Below are 21,538 nucleotides of genomic sequence, written 5' to 3'. Positions count from 1 at the left end.
GAATTAGCAAGATATTAGTTTATAATATAAATTATGTAAGAATGAAAGAAAATGCATTTTTTTTTTACCCCGCATCTTTGAACTCCAGGGAACCAAGCAGAGTTGGCTGGGGTCCAACAACTGTTGCCCTCTCAATGATCACGTATTTTCTCTCTCTCTCTCTCTCTCTCTCTCTCTCTCTCTCTCTCTCTCTCTCTCTCTCTCTCTCTCTCTTTTCTTTACTGAGATGAGAATTTCTATGGTACATGTGTATGTTTATTAACCCTTAAATACCGAAGCGGTAAAAAAAAAAAAAAAAAAAATGTCTCCCGTGTTGCCGGAGACGTTTCAGAATGAGCGCGGAAGTGGAAAAAATATTTTTTTCAAAAAATCACAAGCGCGCTTATTTTCAAGATTAAGAGTTCATTTTTGGCTCCTTTTTTTGTCATTGCCTGAAGTTTAGTATGCAACCATCAGAAATGAAAAAAATTATCATTATCATATATAAATAATGCAATATATGATTGCGCAAAAACGAAATTTCATATATAATTGTATTCAAATCGCTCTGTGCGCAAAATGGTTAAAGGTAACAAGTTACTTTTTTTTTTTTTCGTTGTAATGTACACTAAATTGCAATCATTTTGGTATATAACACATTGTAAAACGATAACAGCAACACAGAGAAAATATTATCACAAAATAATGCATGAATTCGTAACGCGCGGACGTAAACAAATATTTTTTTCAAAAATTCACCATAAATCTAAATATTGTCCTAGAGACTTCCAATTTCTTTCAAAATGAAGACAAATGATTGAATATTACTATACTGTAAGAATATTAGCTTACAAATGCAGTTTTCGACCATATCTGACGAGTTAAAGTTGACCGAATGTAGAATTTTTTTATAAATTTTTTTATATGCAATTATTTTGGAAATAAGAAAAGCTACAACTTTCAAATATTTTTCGTTTTATTCTACATGAAATTGCGCACATTTTCAAATATAAAACTATGAAATGCCTAATATGAAAACGGAGCAAATATTCCGAGAATGGGATCTTACACATTTCGGAGATTTGTGGCGGAGAATCTGCGCGCAGGAGGGAAGGAAAGTTTTTTTTAAAAATTCACCATAAATTTAAATATTGTGCTAGAGACTTCAAATTTGTTTCAAGATGAAGATAAATGACTGAATATTACTAGACTGTAAGAGTTTTATCTTACAATAGCGTTTTTCGACCATTTCGGTAGTCAAATTTGACCGAATGTGGTTTTTTTTCTATTTATCGTGATTTATATGCAAATATTTCAAAAATGAGAAAAGCTACAACCTTCAACTATTTTTTGTTGTATTATACATGAAATTGCACACATTTTCATATATAAAACTTTATGTAACGGCTAATTTAAAATGGTGCAAACATTACCACAATCGCACGTATGATTTTTTCGGAAGAGTTACCGCACGGACGTAAAGAAAATGTTTTTTTTTTCATAAATTCACCATAAATCGAAATATTGTGCTAGAGACTTCCAATTTGTTGCAAAATGAAGTTAAATGCTTGAATATTACTAGAATATAAGCGTTTTAGCTTACAATTGCGTTTTTCGACCATTTCGGTAGAGTCAAAGTTGACCGAAGGTTGAAAATTTGTCACATCATTTTTTATATGAAAATATTTCAAAATTGATAAAAGCTACAACCATGGGTTGTTTTTAGTTGTATTGTGCATGAAATTGCGCACATTTTCATATATAAAACATTATGTAACGGCTAATTTAAAATGGTGCAAACCTTACCACAATCGCATGTATGATTTTTTTCGGAAGAGTTACCGCGCGGACGTAAGGAAGTTTTTTCATAAATTCACCATAAATCAAAATATTGTGCTAGAGACTTCCAATTAGTTGCAAAATTAAGGTAAATGATTGAATATTACTAATATAGAGTTTTTAGCTTACAATTGCGTTTTTTTTCGACCATTTCGGTAGAGTCAAAGTTGACCGAAGGTTGAAATTTTGGCAATTATCGTTATTTATATGAAAATATCTCAAAACTGATAAAAAAAAGCTAACAATCATGAGTATTTTTTTGTTGTATTCTACATAAAAATGTGCTCATTTTCATATATAATACTCCATGTAACGGCTAATTTAAAATGGTAAAAAAATTATGTCAAAGTGATGAAATAATTTCCGAGATGTGTCACAGATACTTTTTAGTGCGGCAAGAAAGAAATTCGCGCTTGCGCGCCTGCGTAACGATTGTAAACAAAACAACACCTTGATCCGTGAACTCCCAGCATCCCCCAAGGCACGTGATTCAAGAGTTTTTGGCTGGTAGGCCTAAAAGTATTTTTCCGCGAATTTTTAAAAAAACTTTTGTATGTCGATGTAAAATACCTCCAGTCGGCACCCGAGAGACAAAAAATGTCGACGTAAAATACGTCCAGTCGGCGTTTAAGGGTTAATATTTTCGCATAATGATAATAATAGTAATATAATTAATTTCAAAATTCATATGTTATAGTATTTTATAGAAGTACAATAATCTATCCATTTCAGTCTTTTAAATAAGGATAACCCTCCCCCCCCCCTCCTCTCTCTCTCTCTCTCTCTCTCTCTCTCTCTCTCTCTCTCTCTCTCTCTCTCTTGCCACATGAGATAGTGTGTCTTAGTGGTAACTCTCACCCTCTGTTTGGGCTGGAAATGTATGTATAAGTGTATCTTTTAGGACATTACTACATTTTATGGTAAAATAATAATATACAGCATTAGTTTACTAATAATATTTAGTTTCGTGAGATAAAACAGTAACAATACCATTCTCTCTCTCTCTCTCTCTCTCTCTCTCTCTCTCTCCTCTCTCTCTCTCTCTCTCTCTCTCTCACTTATGTATGTTTATTTGTTTTGTAGTATAAATGAATGATTTACCTTTATAACTGATTTTCAAATATTAATAAGATTAATTAAAAATAGCGATTCCCAGTCTTTTTTTATCCACTTGGAGGAACGTGGGCGGAGGAGTATATGACAGTTTGATATACGTATTGGCGGAGGGGAAGGAGTCGGAGTTTAGGAGTTACTCTCTCTCTCTCTCTCTCTCTCTCTCTCTCTCTCTCTCATCTTCTCTCTCTCTCTCTTCTCTCCTCTTCTCACTCTCTCTCTCTCTCATTATTATTATTCTCTCTGTCTCAGCAATAATTCATAATTTCACTCTTGATGGTCAGATATATGATGTTGCCATTCACTGGTCACTCTCTCTCTCTCTCTCTTTCTCTCTCTCTCTCTCTCTGTTATTGGGTGTAGGTATATATTTTTAATGGTAAAATGTTTAAGATGACTTTGAAATGATATTAATAATATAACCTCAAAGATTAATACAGTAATAAGTTAGTAATTTTAGGTATATTTGAAGTAGGATGTTATTAAAGGTATACATTTGGTATATGAACTTTCAAGATAGGCAGTTTTAAGAATTTTTAATGGTTGTTCTAACTATTCTCGGGTTTTAACTATTCACGGGGGTGTCTGGTACACATCCCCCGCGAATACGGGGGAAACCCTGTATATATATACTATATAATATATAATAATATAACTATATATAATATATTTATATATATAGATATATATATATAGATATATATATATATATATATATATATATATATTATATATATATATATATTATAGATCTATAGGGATATATATATATATATATATAGATATATATATATATATATATATATATATATATATATATATATATATATATCTATTATATATATATATATATATATATATAATATATATATATCTGATATAGTTAACCAAGGTTATGACTAGACTTTTATGTGCCTTGCTTGTTGTAGTGCCATATTGCGTTCCTCTGGTCCCAATTTTGTTGTCATTATCTTCATGCTGTACTGTCCAGCTACATTAGATATTGCCTTCCCAACTTTTGGTCCTCATTAAAAAATAAAAATTAATTTCTTTCTAATATATATAATAATATATAATATATTATTATATATATATATATTTATAATATAGTATAATATCTATATATATATATATATATATATATATCAATATATATATATCTATATATATAATGTATATAGATTTATTTTTTTAGATATATATATATATATATATATATATATATATATATATATATATAAATATATATCTTTATATTATATATCTGATATAAGGTAACCAAAGGTTATGATTAGACTTTTATTGTGCTTGCTTGTTGTTAGTGTGCCATAATTGCGTTCCTCAGGTCCCAATTTTTGTTGAATTATCTTCATGCGTTACTGTCCGCTTTACATTAGATATTTGACTTCCCAAAATTTTTTGGTCCTCATTAAAAAAAATTAATTTTTTCTTTATAATAGGATATATTGCCTTACGTTTTATAGTGTTACTTTCTATCTTAACAGAATGAGGCTTGTTTGGGGAAATTTCATTCATTAAGTCAGAATATGAATTGAAGGGTTTTGTAGGATATATGTATATATATTAATGACTTATATAATTAATACACCTTATATATTATTTATATATTATATCATATATTTATACTTAATAATTATAATATACTTAATAGATTTATTTATTATTATATTATCTATTAATATACCGGATTATATTTATTATATATATATATGATTATATATATATATATATAGTTAGATATATGCAGATATAGTTAACCAAGGTTATGACTAGACTTTTATTGTGCCTTGCTTGTTGTAGTGCCATATTGCGTTCCTCTGGTCCCAATTTTTGTTGTCATTATCTTCATGCTGTACTGTCCAGCTACATTAGATATTTGCCTTCCCAACTTTTGGTCCTCATTAAAAAATTAATTTCTTTCTAATAGTGAAATCTTGCCTTACGTTTATAGTGTTACTTTCTATCATTCACAGAATGAGGCTTTGTTGGGAAATCATTCATATCAGAATATTGATATTGAAGGGTTTTGTTAGATACTTTTTATTGTTATAGATTTTGCCACATTGTAGGATTTTTGGTAAAATACTGTATTTATAGATGTTGCCAAACCAGTAGTACTTGTTCTTTCTTTAATTCTCCAAAGCATTTGGTATTTTGGATGTTGATATAGTATTTACTTTTGTAAAAATTTTATACTGAGAGAGAATGAAGGTTTGTGTTATGTAAGAATAGTACTGAATGCTAAAAATGGAAGTTAGACAAGTATTGTTTTGGGAACGGCAGTGAGTGACCAGATGTTGGTGAAAATTTTTCTGAGTTTTCTGAAATACTGTTAGAATAAGTAGTGTTACATAAAAAGAATATATGGTAATTATTAATTCATAATTCATGTTGTTACAGATATGAAAAATTTAACAGTTCCTCTTTGTTTCAGATATGTTGCATTGAGAAGCTTAAGCACCTCATGTGATTCACTGTTCTCCTCACAGGCCCAAAGCCAGATAGATCCTAAATGGCTTGCTGATACTGAAAGATCGAGGAGCTTCAGGTAGATATTTAGTTTTTTTATTTTCATTCATATTTGAATTGCATGTGATTTGTTACCTTGTTTGTCAGCATGTAAGATAGGTTATTTAAAGGAAAAAAAATTAAGGAAAATCATTGTCTTACAAAATGAAGTTTACCATGAGGGCTATGAGTAACTGTTTTCAGTGGGAAATTGTTTCATCATTATTTTCCAACGTATTGGGCACAAACATCCTCTATTATTGAACTGGAAAAATTCTCCTTTCCTTTATCCTCACCAGTTGCTGCTCCCTCTTAATCTCCAGCAGCAGCTTAGTTGTCAGCTCTTAGCTGTGATCCTCCACTAACTACTCCATATCTTCACCACTGGCTTCCAGGGCCATGGACTTGCCAAGATACACAGTTGAGCCAGAGCCCATACAGTAGTCCCACCTGTATTTGTGGGGTATGCATACCAGACAGCCGTAAATAGCTCAAACACGCAAATATTAATATTTAGAACTCCCTCTAAAAATGCTTATATCTGCCTATCTTGAAAGTCAAATACCAATTGTATATACAGTGGAACCTCTACATACGAAAGTCCCTATGTATGAAAATCCAGGTTACGAAAGCAAAGACGAAGATTATTTTGCTTCTGTGTACGAAAGTAATTCAGGTTGCGAAAGGGTGTATGTGTTACCGAGGTTCCAACCTCATAACATTTTAAAAGTATGTTGGTAGCAATGTCCGTGCAGCAAGGCACATCCGTCTCTCTCTCTCTCTCTCTCTCTCTCTCTCTCTCTCTCTCTCTCTCTCTACAACACCCCACCTTCTCTCTCTCTATTACCTAAGGCAATTAAATCAGACCCATGAATTACAAAAATACATTTATTTAAGAGCAAAGCATTGACTAAGTAAATTAGGTTCTTAACAAAATGATTAAATGAAAGGTTGAACTCAAAATCCAAATATCTCAGATAACCCTGGGAATTGAACTAAACCCGTCCATCCCTCCTTTACAATAACCAACATTAGTTTAGTCATAAAACCAGAAAAAGTCATAGCATAGTCTAGTAACACCACGGAACATCAGTTAAGTTCCCATTTCTAAATAGGTTACCAAACCAGTTCCCCTTTGTTCCAGATCTGCCTATAAGAAGACAGGAGAACACATTGATAAGCAAAAGATTAAAAAGCAAAATAAAAAGGTCAAACAAAATAGAACATCTTTGAAGCAAATATTCAAAATACAGTTAAGCCACACTTTTGGCCAAAAAATAAGTATGCTTACCCATTCAACACAGATTACACACACTTAACCAAAAACACAATCAAAGGAGCCATCTTGGCCCTTTGCCGACTTTGTATCGTTCTTCCCTTTGGTTAACTTACTCTCTCATTCTGTAGGGAAATAGCTCGTACAAACGCAAGCTCGAATTAACACACAAGACACTCCCAAATAAGTGTCGTTACTAATTTTGTCACAAGTTCATGACGTCCTTATACAGATCATTGTTCATGCCCAAGAATCAGCCCCAAACCAGATTCAGAAAGCATATCTGCACCCACCCGCACATGGATACAGGACGTGGTCTTTTCTGCTTAGGCAGCAACCTTCGACATCGCACCACCCCAGGAAGTTGTGTCAACATTTCCGAAGCTGAGCTGTCTTGTCACTTTAGGATCACTGTTTCCATGGAGAGTTAAATTGATGATCTCTGCATTCTAAGAATATCACTGCTCATCAAGTCATCTTAATGAAAAGAAAGATAATTCATGGATATAGTTTTCAAGGGTACAAATCATATTCATAATATATGTACTGTAAACCAAAATTCACCCAGGCCACCGAGAATAATTTTAAAACTCGCGCGCCGCCAACTGAGTAGACTTGCCACCATCCTCCCACTCAACCATTGGTTCCTGGTGCTAGTCACCGCCGTAAGATCCTGCTCTCTTATTGGTCAGCATCTGTCCCATCATGCCTCTACGTAAAGGCATCCTTTGACCATTTCGTCGCATCAGTGTTATCGTACACACATGGAATTCGTTCGTTCACATAGATTTCGTTTGTTAACGTAAATTTGTGTTAGTGATTTCACTTTCTTTGTAGCAAGTTACTTTATCGTGTTGTGTGTGAACTTAATTACTTACATTATTGGCCATGGGTCCCAAGAATGTTGCTGAAGTTAACGGAAAGAAGAGGATGCTTTCTATGGAGATGAAGATGGAGATAGTAATTAAAAAGTATGAAGCTGGCATGTGGTTGAGTGTGATCACTAAGGAGTACAGCCAAAATCCGTCGACAATAGGCACCATCCTCAAGCAGAAGGAAGCCATCAAAGCATTTACACCTTCCAAGGGCGTGACTATTTTGTCCAACAAGAGGAGCCATGTGCATGATGAGATGGAGAGGCAGCTGCTTGTATTGATAAAAGACAAAGAAATCGCTGGTGATACGATAACCGAGACGGCAATCTGCCACAAGGCCAGCGCTATTTTCGGTGATCTGAGTGCCCAGGCTGAAGACGACGCAGGAGAAGGGACTTCGAAGGTAACACCTGACTTCAAGGCTTCTCGGGGTTGGTTTGATAAATTTCGTTAACGGACTGGCATCCATTCGGTGGTGCAGCATGGGGAGGCTGCCAGCTCGGACATGAAAGCGGCCGAAGCCTTTATTAAGACGTTTGACGAGATGACAATCAAGGAAGGCTAAATTTCTCAGCAAGTCTTCAACTGTGATGAGACAGGCCTTTTTTTGGAAAAAAATGCCTCATCAGACATATATCACGGAGGAAGAGAAGAAGCTACTCAGGCATAAGCCTATGAAAGACAGGCTTACTCTTGCACTGTTCTAATGCCAGTTGGGATTGTAAGGTGAAGCCCCTACTTGTGTATCATTCTGAGACTCCTCGAGCCTTCAAGGCCCACAAAGTGCTAAAGGAGAATCTTCCAGTGGTGTGGAGGGCTAATGCAAAAGCCTGGGTAATGAGACTTTTGTTCACTGAGTGGGTCAATCTGTGTTTCGGCCCGACAGTGTAGAAATTCTTGGAAGAGAAGCGCCTCCCTCTGAAATGTCTGCTGTTGTTGGACAATGCCCACGCTCACCCTCCTGGCCTCGAGGAAGATATTCTAGTGGAGTATTCTTTTATCAAGGTCTTTATCTTCCGCCTAACACCACCCCTCTCCTCCAGCCCATGGACCAGCAAGTGATATCAAACTTCAAGAAGCTGTATACAAAACATCTTTTCAAGAGATGTTTTGACATCACCGATACCACAAACCTCACCTTGCATGAATTTTGGAACGAGCATTTTGATATTGTGATATACATCAGACTCATCGATCAAGCTTGGCAGGAGGTTTCAAGGCGAACCTTGAATTCTTCGTGGAGGAACCTCTGGCCTGATGCCGTATCCGCCCGAGACTTCAAGGGATTCAATGTGGGCGAAGCTGATGCAGATTCAGAACAGTTGACGATCCTGAAACTGTTTTGCAACCAGATCTTGACGAGATCGTTGCACTCGGCAAGTACATGGGGCTGGTCGTTGACGAGGACGACATCAATGACCTTCTCGAGGAGCACCAAAAGGAGCTTACAACGGATGACCTGAAGGAGTTGGAGGCCATGCAACATAACGTTGTTCAAGAAGTTATCTAGCAGCGGCGAGGAAGAGGAGGAGGACTCTATTACAACGGCAGAAATTAAGGATGTTCTAGCTGCTTTTCATTAAGTGCAATCATTTGTAGAAAAGAGACACCCCGAAAAGGCTTACACAGGTCGTATGCTTGCGCAGTTCGATGACGTTTCCTTGAGTCATTTCAGGAACATTGTGAAAAGCAGGCAGGAGCAATCTTCCTTGGATAGTTATTTTTTAAAGAGGCCTTTAGTAGTAAGCAAACCGGAAGGTCCAAGTGACACGAAAAAACAGAAAATTGGAAGTGTTGAAGAAATTGAAATTTCTTAAAAAAACGTGAAGTAAAAAAGTGAAAAAAATAAAAGAATCAGAAAAAGGCAAAAAAAAATTAATTTTAAGTTTTTCATAAAGTTAAGTGTTAATATTTTCTGCCATTTGTTATTGTGTTTCATAAAGTTTAATGTTAATGTTTTCTGCCATTTTTTAATGTGTTTCGTAAAGTTAAGTGTTCATGTTTTCTGCCATTTGTTCTCCTCCTCTGGTCAATTTAGCTTTATTATAAAATTTACTGTGGTGTTTTGTAGGGCTTGAACAAATTGGGCAATTTACATGTAAAACGTAGTTCTAGATCTGAAAAAATCAGGTTACGAAGGCCGCTTCGGAACAGATTAATTTTGATCCTGAGGCACTACTATACCTTAAATAACAACTTACATCAAATTTATCTTATTACTGTAATAATCAATTATATTAATATTTCAAAGTCAGCTTAAACATTAGTACCCCTTAGCGCGTGCACAGATTGTTTTTGTCTTCCAAAGATGTATTACCTTTACTAGCATTTTTAAAACACTATGAACACATGCACACTGTGCATATGCACTAATACCCATTGGTTAAAGAGAGACTTTCCATATGAGAGAGAGAGAGAGAATATCCTTTGACAGCCAAGATGGCAGCAGTTATTCAGACCCACTAAGATGCAACACTCCCCAACCCTTACTGTCTCCCCCCCTCTCTCCAAGTCTGGAAAATAAAAGGTTGGGATAATAGGATTTTCTTTTATTCCTGTATAATTTTTCAGTTTATAAACTAAAATCTCACTAATTCAATTAGTAAATAATTTACTTATCATACAAAAAGCATACATCTCAACAAGAGAGAGAGACAGAGAAAGAGAGAATTGTTTTTATCATATACATATTATTCATGGTAATTTGTGATTGGATTCCGTGGCGAATAGGTCTACTTGAAGGCCTGGGATTTGATTGCAAATCCAATGGAATGACTTCTTGTCCAGGGACCACTCTGACTCCAGCGGTGTTGTCCTGGAAAGTGAGTCTGCGATGACATTCCTTACTCCTGCCAGGTGGGTGGCTGACAGGTGCCAACAATTTTTCATTGCTAAGGAGAAAATCGCAATCATTACGTGATTTATTTTGCTTGACCTGGAGCCGCCTCTGTTTATGCAATTGACTACTACTGAGCTGTCCAAGACTAACCTTATATGAACGTTTCTGGCTGGAGCCAGACATTTTAGAGTCAGAAAAATGGCCATCGCTTCTAGAACATTGATGTGGAACTGGCGGAACATCTCCGACCACGTTCCTTGAACCTTCTTGTATTGTGAGTAACCTCCCCAACCGCTCAGAGAGGCATCCGTGTGGATAGTTAGAGACGGCGGAGGGAATTGCAGTGGTACTGCTTTGGACAGGTTCCAGCGTTCCGTCCATGGACGGAGCCTTTTCATTAATATCGGCGGAATTATAGAAATCTTGCCCCTGAGTTTGATGTTGGCTCTCTTCCGCCAGACTCGATTGATATCCTTCAGTCTGGCTTTCAATAGGACGTCTGTTACCGAGGCAAACTGTAGTGAACCTAGGATTCTCTCTTGGGTACGACGAGAAGCCTTTTTGTTCTTGAGGAACTGTCTCGTAGCCTTCGCTATCTCCCTGACCTTCTTGGATGGGAGAGATAGTTTGTGCTTGTTTAGGTCCCATTGGATTCCCAGCCATTGAATGCGGGAAGCCGGAACGAGACGAGATTTTTCCTTGTTTATCTGGAAACCCAGATACTCCAAGAATTCTATCACTTTGGCTGTTGCTTTGAGACACTCCTCGCCGCTGGCTGCCCAAATGAGCCAGTCGTCTAGGTAAGCTGCTAACATTACCCCTCGAGTTCTTAGCTCTTAAATTATCGTCTCTCCTAATTTGGTGAATATCCTGGTCACTATGTTGAGCCCGAATGGCATGACTGAACGAGTAAGCTTGCTTTCCTAGTTTGAAGCCTAGGTACGGAGAGAAATTTCTTGCTATCGGAATTTAATAGTAAGCGTCTGTAAGATCTATAGAGGTGGTGAGAGCCCCACGGGGAAGTAAGGTCTGCACCTGCGAGACGGTCAGCATGCGGAATCTGTCGCATTGAATGTATGAATTGAGACGGGACGGGTCCAGAATCACACTTCTTTTGTCGAGTCCTTTTTTGGGACACTGAACAGACGTCCTTGAAACTTTAAGCGTTTTACTTTCTTTACAGCCTTCTTGCTCAGGAGATCTTTGGCATAGTCTAGAAGGTCCGTTGTTGGAGTCTGGTGAAAACTGATTGGCGGAGGAAGCCCTTTCTCCCATTTCCACCCCAGACCTTTCGAAACAATGCTGTGGGCCCATGGACTGAAGGTCCAATGGTCCCGGAAGAGATATAATCTCCCTCCCACCTGCGGACTCTCACTGGTTGGCTGCAGGTCTGCTTCCTCTGCCTCCTCTGAAGCTTCTGCTTCTAAATCCACCTCGCTGCCGGGCGCCACCCCTGGCTCTGCCACTTCCGGCATGCCTACTGTAGCCGCAAAATGTGCCTCGCCACACGTAGGAGGGGTTGAAGGCTGGGGAAGTTACCAAGGCTGTTGAGGATGAGGGTTGCTGAGCCGGCGGAGTTTGTACCAGAACATGCTGTTGCTGCAGTTGAGCCTTTGATGTTGAAGGCTTACCGACCTGGGAGACCGGGACCGCTTGGACCACCGTCTGAGGTTGAGAGGGCTGGTAAGGATGGAATTTCCTTGGCCTCTTCCTAGGTCTGGATTGGTGTCCGGGGGTATCAAACTTCCTTTTGAAAGGAAGTCCCCAGCAGACCTGAAGACTCTGATTGGCTCTGGCGGCCTCATGAAAGACGTTATTAACTTCGTCTTTTGGGAACAGGTTTTCGCCCCATATCGAAGACTTTATCAGTTTGTTGGGCTCATGTCTTATGGAAGCACTTCCAAGGATGTGCTTCCTGCAGGCTCGTCTCGCCATGATAAAATCATATAGGTCCGCCTGGAAAGTCTGCAAAAGAGCCTTCATGAGGACCCGGAACAGATGTTCATCCGCATAGGTTGTAGCGACCAACACCGCCGAGGTGACTGAGTTGATCGACCTGCCCAGTCTAGTTCCCGCCTCAAATTCCGCCTTGACCAAGTGGTCCAGAATCCTGGGCAGCTTCTCTGCAAACAGGGTGGAGGTGCATTCCGGGTCGAGTTTACCTGCCGTAAACGTAGCCGGAGCGTCATTAAAAAACTCCACATAAGCGGGTAAGAGTAAGGAGGTAGCCGCAGTCTCTTTCAGAACCGGTAAAGGTTTATCCTCCGCCGCTGCTTGCATGGTCAGTTCCGCCACTTTGGACATACATGGCGACGGAACTCCTTCTGGGGTCACAAACACCGTGAAGCTACCTTTATGGGGCGTCAGCTTTATTTTTACACATGCCCATTCTGTAAGGGTGCGAACCCATACAGCTTGGGCTTGGTCCCTAGGGTAGATCACGGTCTCTTTCGGGACCTTGTCTACCCTGACTAGCGCGTCTTCTGCTATTCTGACATATCCCGGAAATGGGAATTGGAGACCCTCCGGGAAGAACTCAAAGTCCTCTATTGGTCGGGTTCCGCAACCTTCAATCGTCAGCTTTCCGTCAGAAAAAGGGGCATGCAATGCTAACCGCCACGGGTTGTTATTGTCAAATGGCGGCAGCTTTGACGCGTCTGGAACCATCATGGCCTGTGCCGTGGTTCCGGACTGGAGGATTCCGGTCATCAGTTCCTCCTGGGCTCTGATCCTCTCAGTCAGGGACGTTATTGTTTGACCGGGGTTATCTATGCCCGAAGCAAGTCGTGTGGACATCGACTCCAGCCTCTCATCTACTACTTCCCTAATCTTCGACATTAGAAGGTTAGCGAATGCCTCCTGATCAAAGCCGGACTCCGTCAACTTGGATCTGGAGGACTTGGCTCTCGACCCCTTAGGAGGGGGAGAAGCTTTGAAGGCGGACCACTTAGCAGCAGAGGTTGATGGCTTTGGGGCCGAAGACGACTTAGTTGCACCTGCCGGAGTGGGTTTAGATCCCTTTGGAAGGGATCTCGGCTTTACTGATTTGATCTTGGTAATGACCGAAACCGATCTTTCCCAAGCAGGGGTGGACTTAGAGAAGCCCTGGAAAGAAGAGGAAGAAGGAGTGGGACTAAAGAGACTACCTTCACTTACCTCCCTACCTACCTACCTCCTCGCTGGCCATTGGTTCGCGGTGGAGGCTGATGGCCACCACCTCTTCCGCCACTAGATCGCAGTCTTGGTCCTCCGGAATGGGCAGTGTCTCCAGCCTGATGGACTCAATGATGGGGTTGGTGATGTCCGCAGGAACAGCCGTTGTGGCCGTGGCTCCCGGGTACAACAGGGAGCACATTTCTTCTGACAAGACGTAAGGTTGTCCCGCCGAGACATTCTTGCCAAAACCCCCACCCAGCTCTTGAGCGACGCTTTTGTCTCCTGCTGGAGGGCCAAGCTAGCCTGTAAAAGAGGGAATCGAATTAACATCCCACTCGGGGAATAGAATATGCAAGAAATTTCATAAGTTGTTGTAACAGAAATTTCATGTGAATGACGAGGTGATGAAGATACTTACTTTCTCATCCGAGATGATCGTCACCATATCGTAGCACACCGTACAAGCATCAGGGTGCCAGACCATGTAGTTCTCAAGATGCACAGCACAGTTAGAATGCGACCTGCAGACTACATGGCTGCAGGGCTTGATGAGGGTGGCGGAGCACCCTTCAGCTTGGCAACGGACCATCTGTAAGATGAAAATTTTTATGAGTATTATACGCTAGCGCCAGAGTTAACTCCGGTGGGAGCATGCACCTTAACCTAGATATTGGTTCAAGACTTACTCACTAAATGATTTCAACTCACTGAATGAATAAAAGAAAAAGCTCTGGGTGTTTCCGCCTGCTCCAGATTCCGTCTTCGGGCAGGTAGAGATAAGCTCATTGTATGGGGTCCGAGACGAGCCAGACCAGGGAGAAGGAAAGACCTAATCTCTAGTCCGGTCGAACTGAATCAGAAAGGCTACGAATTGTAGTAGTCGCATATCTAAACCATCTATCGTCCCCACCGGAGTGGGGCGCAATAAAACAAGAAAACAGAAAAATAAGCTGCGGAAACCTGGTATAATAAACTCCGGTGGCAAGTGTGATGGTGAGTCACACTACGCTGGAACCCTAAGGGTCCGGAGATATATCTACAGAGTTTTTCAACAAATTTATAACCTATCTGGTAATGTGGAGTAATCTCAAAAGGGCTTAGCCTACTCCAGAGTCTCCTAATCCCGTTGTCAAAAGGTAATGTCGGCAGAGACGGGCTGATACGAGCGGAACGGGGGAAGGTAAGATCTATACCTGAACCTGAACGCATCAGGGGGGAAAGAAGCAATTCTAAGGTAGCTAGAAATGCAACTCCGAGCCCGAATCCATACGTCACTAGAGTGGGAAGGCGGAGACAACAGGGAGAAGGGACAATTGAGCGGCGGAGCAGAAGAAATGTACGATCCGGTGCGCAGCTCGCTGGCTGGTGTGACAGTAGACCATCAAGTCGGCGGAGCTATAAGTCTGGAGACATTAAGAGATTACATGTAATACCAGTCACCCTTCCCTTCCAACCCCTTCTTCCACCCACCTGAACAAAAAACGCTCTAGCGGCCGTTCGTCGGTAAGATTACTAGCACCGCGAGCTATTAGACAGCGTCAGGCAGATCCAATGCTGGGGTGTTTAGGGGGGGAGGGTGGGGGGGGTGGGGGGGGGGAGGTGTGGTATATGGGGTGGTCGGTCGTGACCGCTTGGCTATAGTACCCGATCAGAGATAGGCACCTACTGGAGGCTGTATAGCCTACTACCACGAGGGGTAGTGGGCCGACTGGTCTCATGGCCAGTCGTGATTGGAACAGTGACCGATCGGTGATCACACTCAAACGGAAGGTCCAAGCCAAGCCTACTACTAAAGGGGCAAGAGGTGGCAAGCCAACTGTTCCCTAAAGGAGGCTAAGTCAAGGCGATACACAGACCAAACCATCACATAATAACAATACAATACATTACAATAATAAGGTATCATGGAAGAGTTGCATGGAGGAACATAAGGCGAGAAAAAGGTTACCCAGTGCAGATCTAGCCTAGCCCTCCGAGATCGCTACGGATCCGGTCAGGTAGGCTAGATAGGCTACCAAGGACGTCATTACTTGGACGGTGGTACTCAACCAAAGCCTCCAAAATCGAAATTTCGATCTGGCCAGGTAGGGAGGATAGGTCCAACATGATAAGAGAGAAACTCTCTATCCTTGGTGTCCTCCCCGCAAGCACGATAGTGCAGACGGGGAAAGAGGGCCTAAAGGGTAGAGGGGTAGGGGCACCTGGCTTACCTTCCAAAACCTAGCTTAGGCCTGGTCAGGTAAGCCAGGGAAGGAAAGCAACACTTCCAAACTCACAGTGAAATGAAAATCATAAACGTGCATAAAAACATTAAAACAATAATGCATGCATGCATAACATTGCCATAGAGAGAGAGCAAACTCACTCTCCTTACAATGCTAAAATACGATGGGCTAACTGGTAGCCCAAATAATATGCACATATACATTACATGATAAGGGATACGAACGAATAGGCGCGAACACGCTCCTGAGGGCTGAGGCAAGAAGACCACTATAAACATGAAGTAAACAATAAAATAAGTACCCCAGAGGACGTCAGGACCATGTTAGGCCTACGCCATACAACTACGAACCATAAACTGAACTCCAGACCGGCTGGAGAAATGCACGTGATATGAAAAATGGTAACAATAACCGTGATGAAAACATAATTAAAAGAAAGTTACTAAGGGTAAATAACGCACGCGTCTGATGATGCACCTAAAATGGCGGATGAAATAGTGACACCCCAGTTCGCGAAAATAAGGGGCCAATAGCTAAAAACGCAATGCATCATAACCACACGAATTACGAAAACACAAAGTGGAGTACTCAACTTGGATGAAGAAGCAGAAGGCACTACAGTTGACATATCTTCAGCAAAATAAGGCACCAAGGGAGCAGCTCAGACACGTGCACATACGCAAGAGCTAATTACAGGAATGAAAATGGCGGGCGTGGGTAGTAGTAGTAGCAGCAAGCGGAAGGTAGAAGGGGCAGCCTTTGTAACGGCTCTCGCCGTGGGAGGGATTTTGAAAGGGAACCCTCTAATTGGCAGAAGTCCTGTGAGAAGTGGCTTCCACTCGCCCTAGTGCTTATACCGACACCCTTTGGGGTTCGAGCTGAAGGTAGTAACTTCAGCATTCCATAATAGCTTTTTCTCTGGTATATTTAGGATCTATTTATACATGGAAAAGTGAGCTACAGGTATTTTTCACCGGCAGACACAGGTCAAACCCAGAAATAATAATAATAATAATCAAGAGTTAGATCTATTTACTCTGTGTTTACAAACAACCATGACTCCATATTCACACACTTGTATAATTATGCATCTACATGCAAACGACCCTAGCACACTCATCTGCATTTACATTAACTGATCTAAGTTGACACTGCATCTAAATGTACACTTTTGTGACATCATTGCATGTAAATACATACATGAATTGTGAATCGGATCTTTTTGTGCCACGAGAATACTGTATAACATAAGTTATTTGCAAATAATTTCCTAAACAATTATTTAACTTAGACGAGGTTTATGTTTTTGTACTAAATAAGGCAGAAGACTCTGTTAAGGATTGCCATATCAAGAGTATGCAGGCAAATTAGTTGTAATAGAATGTAGCTAAGATAAGAGTCGTGGTCTACACCCACAGACAATGGAAGTTCAATAGGCAATTAAGAATTAACGAATGACAAAAGAGAATCTAGGTCAAACTTTGACGTTTTCTTTCTAAATTTTACGAATTTCTGTGACCTAGGCTAAGTTACAGGGTACTGAAAACAACATATGAGTATTTTTGGAGTTCTGTAATATCAAAGAATTTATGGGTATCTGCTCAGGCCAAAAATATTGTAAACCTTTATTAAGCTGGGGAGCGGAACACCCCACTCCTTCCAAGTCCAAGTCAGGGCAGTTGCCCTACATTAGATTAGGTTAGGGTCACAACAAATAAGATGGTCTAGGCTCTGGAAACTCACAGCATAGCCTAGGCTACTCTAAGTTCACTAGGTACTAGGTACTGGTAAAGATGAAGTGTAGTTAAGGTTAGGTTAAGTGATTTGGCAAACTTTACACAAACATATTTTATATATATACTCCCCTAGTCTTCAGTCACTCCTTAGTTTCTCCCAGGTACTTCAAAACTTCAAATTCTAAACCTAAACTAACCTTAACTACACTTCATCTTTAACAGAATCTAGAGTAGCCTAGGCTATGCTGTAAGGTTCCAGAGTATGCACATGTATATACTTGTTTTTATGAACTGTACATGGTTATGCAGTTGGCCATTCATAGCAGTAGTCTTCCTTAAGGGGGCGGCCGGCTAATGCCATTCTTTAAGGACAGGACTTTGATATTCATACCACTTAATAAGGTGACTTGGGACATCTCCAAACCACATATGATTTTCGCCTCTGACCTTCGGTTTTGTGACGCCAGGGGGCAATTTATCCCGAAAATAACAATTTTTCAAATTCTATCTCCTCCATTGATATTTTATATTAAGACCTGGGATTACTACCATATATAGACGTGATGTAGACCTCCAATCGAATGAGGAGTTTTTTTTCTAAAAGTCATTTTTTTGCTAGATATAAATTTTTCATTATGGTAAAAAAATAAACCCTATAAATTAGGAAAACAAAATTGATAAAAAATAGACGAAACAAAAATTGGAAAAAAGGGCTTCATTTGATTGTTCTATAATGTCTTTCTGAGTTATTTACCAAATTCCAATGTTATAGCTTTATAACTAAGTGAGAAGATAGATTTTGAAGGTCAATAACTATAGTTTTGAGATACGGGCGTTCACAGTTTAAATACTAATGATTATTATGAATGTATATTTCTTTTTTGTGTATTAATAAACCAAAACTATTTTATTTATCATAATTTAATCATAAATGATGATCCCTTTGCTCATATATCGTAGCATGGGGCACTGCGTCAGGCAAGACGGGGCACTCCTTCCTACGTAACTACCTCTCTCTCCTTCACTAACTCGGCTTATTACAGCGAATTTTCTCCTTCTGTATGTTAGCTAGATGTTTTCCTAGTATTTTCCTCTTTGGCATGATGAAATTCTTGCCGAAACAAAGATAAGCAAACGTAAATGCAAGAGAATGTCAGAGGTGAAATTCGAAGTTATACTCTCTTTTTATAAAGACAATGTTAATAAATCATGATTATTATGAATTTCATATTCCTTTTTGGGTATTAATAAACCAAAACTATGTTATTTATCATAAATTAAGATCCCTTTGCTCAAAGATCGTAGCCTGGGGGACAGTGTGATGTGTGCTTCAGGCAGGACGGGGGCGTTTACTTACTACGCAACCCTCCCTCTCTCTCTCTTCACTAACTACGCTAATATTGCATATATTATGATATTCTGTAATCGTATTAGAGCGAATTTTCTTCGTCTTTATGTTAGCGAGATGTTTTCCCTGTCTTTTCCTCATTGGCATGATGAAATTCTTGCCGAAACATAGATAAACACATGTAAAAGCAAGCGAATGTCAGAGAAGAAACTCGAACGTGTAGACTACTTGAAGTATGTGCTCGCACTGAATCATGGGATACTCCCCGAGTCCCCTCTGCGACTCACGGAATCACTACAGATGCCATTTCTCACAATTTCTTTGACAATAATTATCAAAATTGACGATAACAGAAGAAATATTGCATTTTGTTGTACGGATGAATGTTTTAGGCTTATTGAGTTATGTTTACTAATTACCCTGTAACTACGAAAGTAAGAGGAATTTTGACGAAATATTTCGTATACGTATTATCAATTGCCATATGAAGCTCCATGAATTTTTTCATGACTGCATTTTTTGCCCTATACCCCCATATAGTATAAGGGTTCTGGCCACCCCCCTTAACACATCAACTCTAGCAACCCAATTTGCATTTCTTCAAAACTTGTCCTTATACTCTTTAATTTTTAATTGAATCTCTATCTGTATATGGCAAAAGCCAGTAAAACCCAAGACTTAGTTAACAATAAAATGTGTCCGGTTACAGAACACAGTAACCCCACGATGTTGTTTTCGGTACCTTATAACTTAAGTCTATTGAAACAAAATCAGTAAAATGTGGATGTTGAATTAAAGTTCACAAAATTATTCTCCCAAGTTCGGCTTAGCTTCTATTTTGTCATTTAATTCTAAATTGCCTATTGAGCTTCCCCTGTCTCAGTTTAGGCCAGGACTATTTTAGCAGCATAAGTTATGACCAACTTGCTTGTTCACTTAACATGGCAATCATTAGTAGGGCCTACTACCTAATTTTGTAAGAAAAGTACAAAGTATAATTAAAATTTTGTTTAGTAAATTTTTTGCATATAACTTTAGTTCCTTGTACTATTTTTTTCCCATTTTTTAATCTGTGAACTCCCTGAACTTTTTTCTTATTTTCTGACTTATACAACCAAAAATTTTGTAGTTTTGAAAATAATTCTTGAAGGACAGTATACATCACTTCCTAAGTACCTTTTCAGTCTATGAAGACGGAAGTTAATAGTTTGCACCTCACTTATTAGATTGCTAATGGATGCTAACTACGTTATAAAAATATATTTTTTTAGAAATGTCTTATCAAAATAATGACACTGTACTTTGATACCCAATAGACCTATACCTTTTTTATAGAGTCTGGAAAGGCAAAATTATATATGCCAAAGCCTCCAACTGGGAAAGGAAGCCAGTAGAGAAAGGAAAATAAGAAGTAAATTATGAGCTAGAAATTATAATAAAAAGAAAAATCAATTGGAAAACTAAATACTGTAAACAGTTAAATGAGACATAAATGGTCTTATTAAAATAGATTTACACCTAGTTTGAAATTCTGTAGTCCCAGTGATTAAGCTAATAATTAGGTGGACCATTCCATAATTCGGGCATAACTGGAAGTCAGGTAACGATGCCCTAGGTTCAGTTAGGTTAAAGGAAAGTGAGGATAGGATATATCAGTGTTTTTGGTAATTTTTATTTAAATGCATAATAATGACTAGCTTGTCCTTATCAGCAATTTTAAACACTACATTTTGGAAATGTTAATCTCTGTTTGCGTCTCACTATTTTCGAGATACTGAAACAGTGTATGATGATTGTAGTACTTTGGGTCCTTTTCTTGCGGCTGGTGTGGTGTTGGGAAAGGGAAAGGAAGTGTAGGAAGTAACCCTTCCAAAAATCTTTTCTCCTTGATATAAGGTGTTTATGTTTTTTGGGAAGCCTGGATGTATGAAGTGCCTGAGTACCCTCCAATCCTTTGGTAGGGTGGTGGTGGAATTTTGTTTAAACATGTTTTGGAAATAGGTAACAAACTTTTTTCTCTGGTTTCTATTGGTGTTGACCCCTGGGCTGGGGTAATTTACCTATCCTTTGTTGGCCATTGGAAATTGCCTTCGCCATAAGAGTCCCACTAGTAGATGCTTACTAGTTTCACAGCTACGCAGCACTTTCCTGCATCAACTCTCCTATCAGGTAAGGAATCACAAACATTTTTTATATGATATTGGCAAAAAATTTTTCTATCCTCTTCCTAGTTAAAGGGTTTTGAGGTAGAAATGTCCTTGCATCCCACCATCCCTCAATGTGGGAATCAGCTTTATAATTACTGGGTAAGTCCCATAATTCAAAATGACATTTTTATAATTAAATAAAGTTTTAATTATACCTACTCAGTAATTATATAATTGGAGCCCACCCTCTGACCCCTAGCATGGTATTTTCTTTTTAAAAGGCATGAAACAAACTGAGCTCTTTGCCAAGGGGTACCTCTCTTATCTCAAAGTGGGCGGGGTCATTGTTATCTAAACAAAACAGAACAGAAAATTAGCACAATCTGTGAATTTTGGAAATTAACTGCCGGGTGAGTGAAACTCTTAGCTGTATATAATTACTGGGTAAGTATAATTAAAACTTATTTTATTATGAA

General features: G+C 39.1%; 1 protein-coding gene across 1 annotated transcript in view; it reads left to right on the top strand.

The window, feature by feature from the left end:
- The first annotated feature begins 5,388 nt into the window (after nucleotides 1-5,388).
- LOC135219594 (protein VASP homolog) overlaps nucleotides 5,389-21,538 on the top strand; it is a 55,366-nt gene continuing 39,216 nt past the window's right edge. Inside the window, exon 1 of the mRNA XM_064256481.1 lies at nucleotides 5,389-5,500. The gene's annotated coding sequence lies outside the window, so the exon portion shown is untranslated. The remainder of the gene's footprint in view (nucleotides 5,501-21,538) is intronic.

The sequence above is a fragment of the Macrobrachium nipponense genome, chromosome 1, assembly GCF_015104395.2.
Source record: "Macrobrachium nipponense isolate FS-2020 chromosome 1, ASM1510439v2, whole genome shotgun sequence".
NCBI lineage: Eukaryota > Metazoa > Arthropoda > Malacostraca > Decapoda > Palaemonidae > Macrobrachium > Macrobrachium nipponense.
This window is presented reverse-complemented; position numbering and strand designations above follow the sequence as displayed.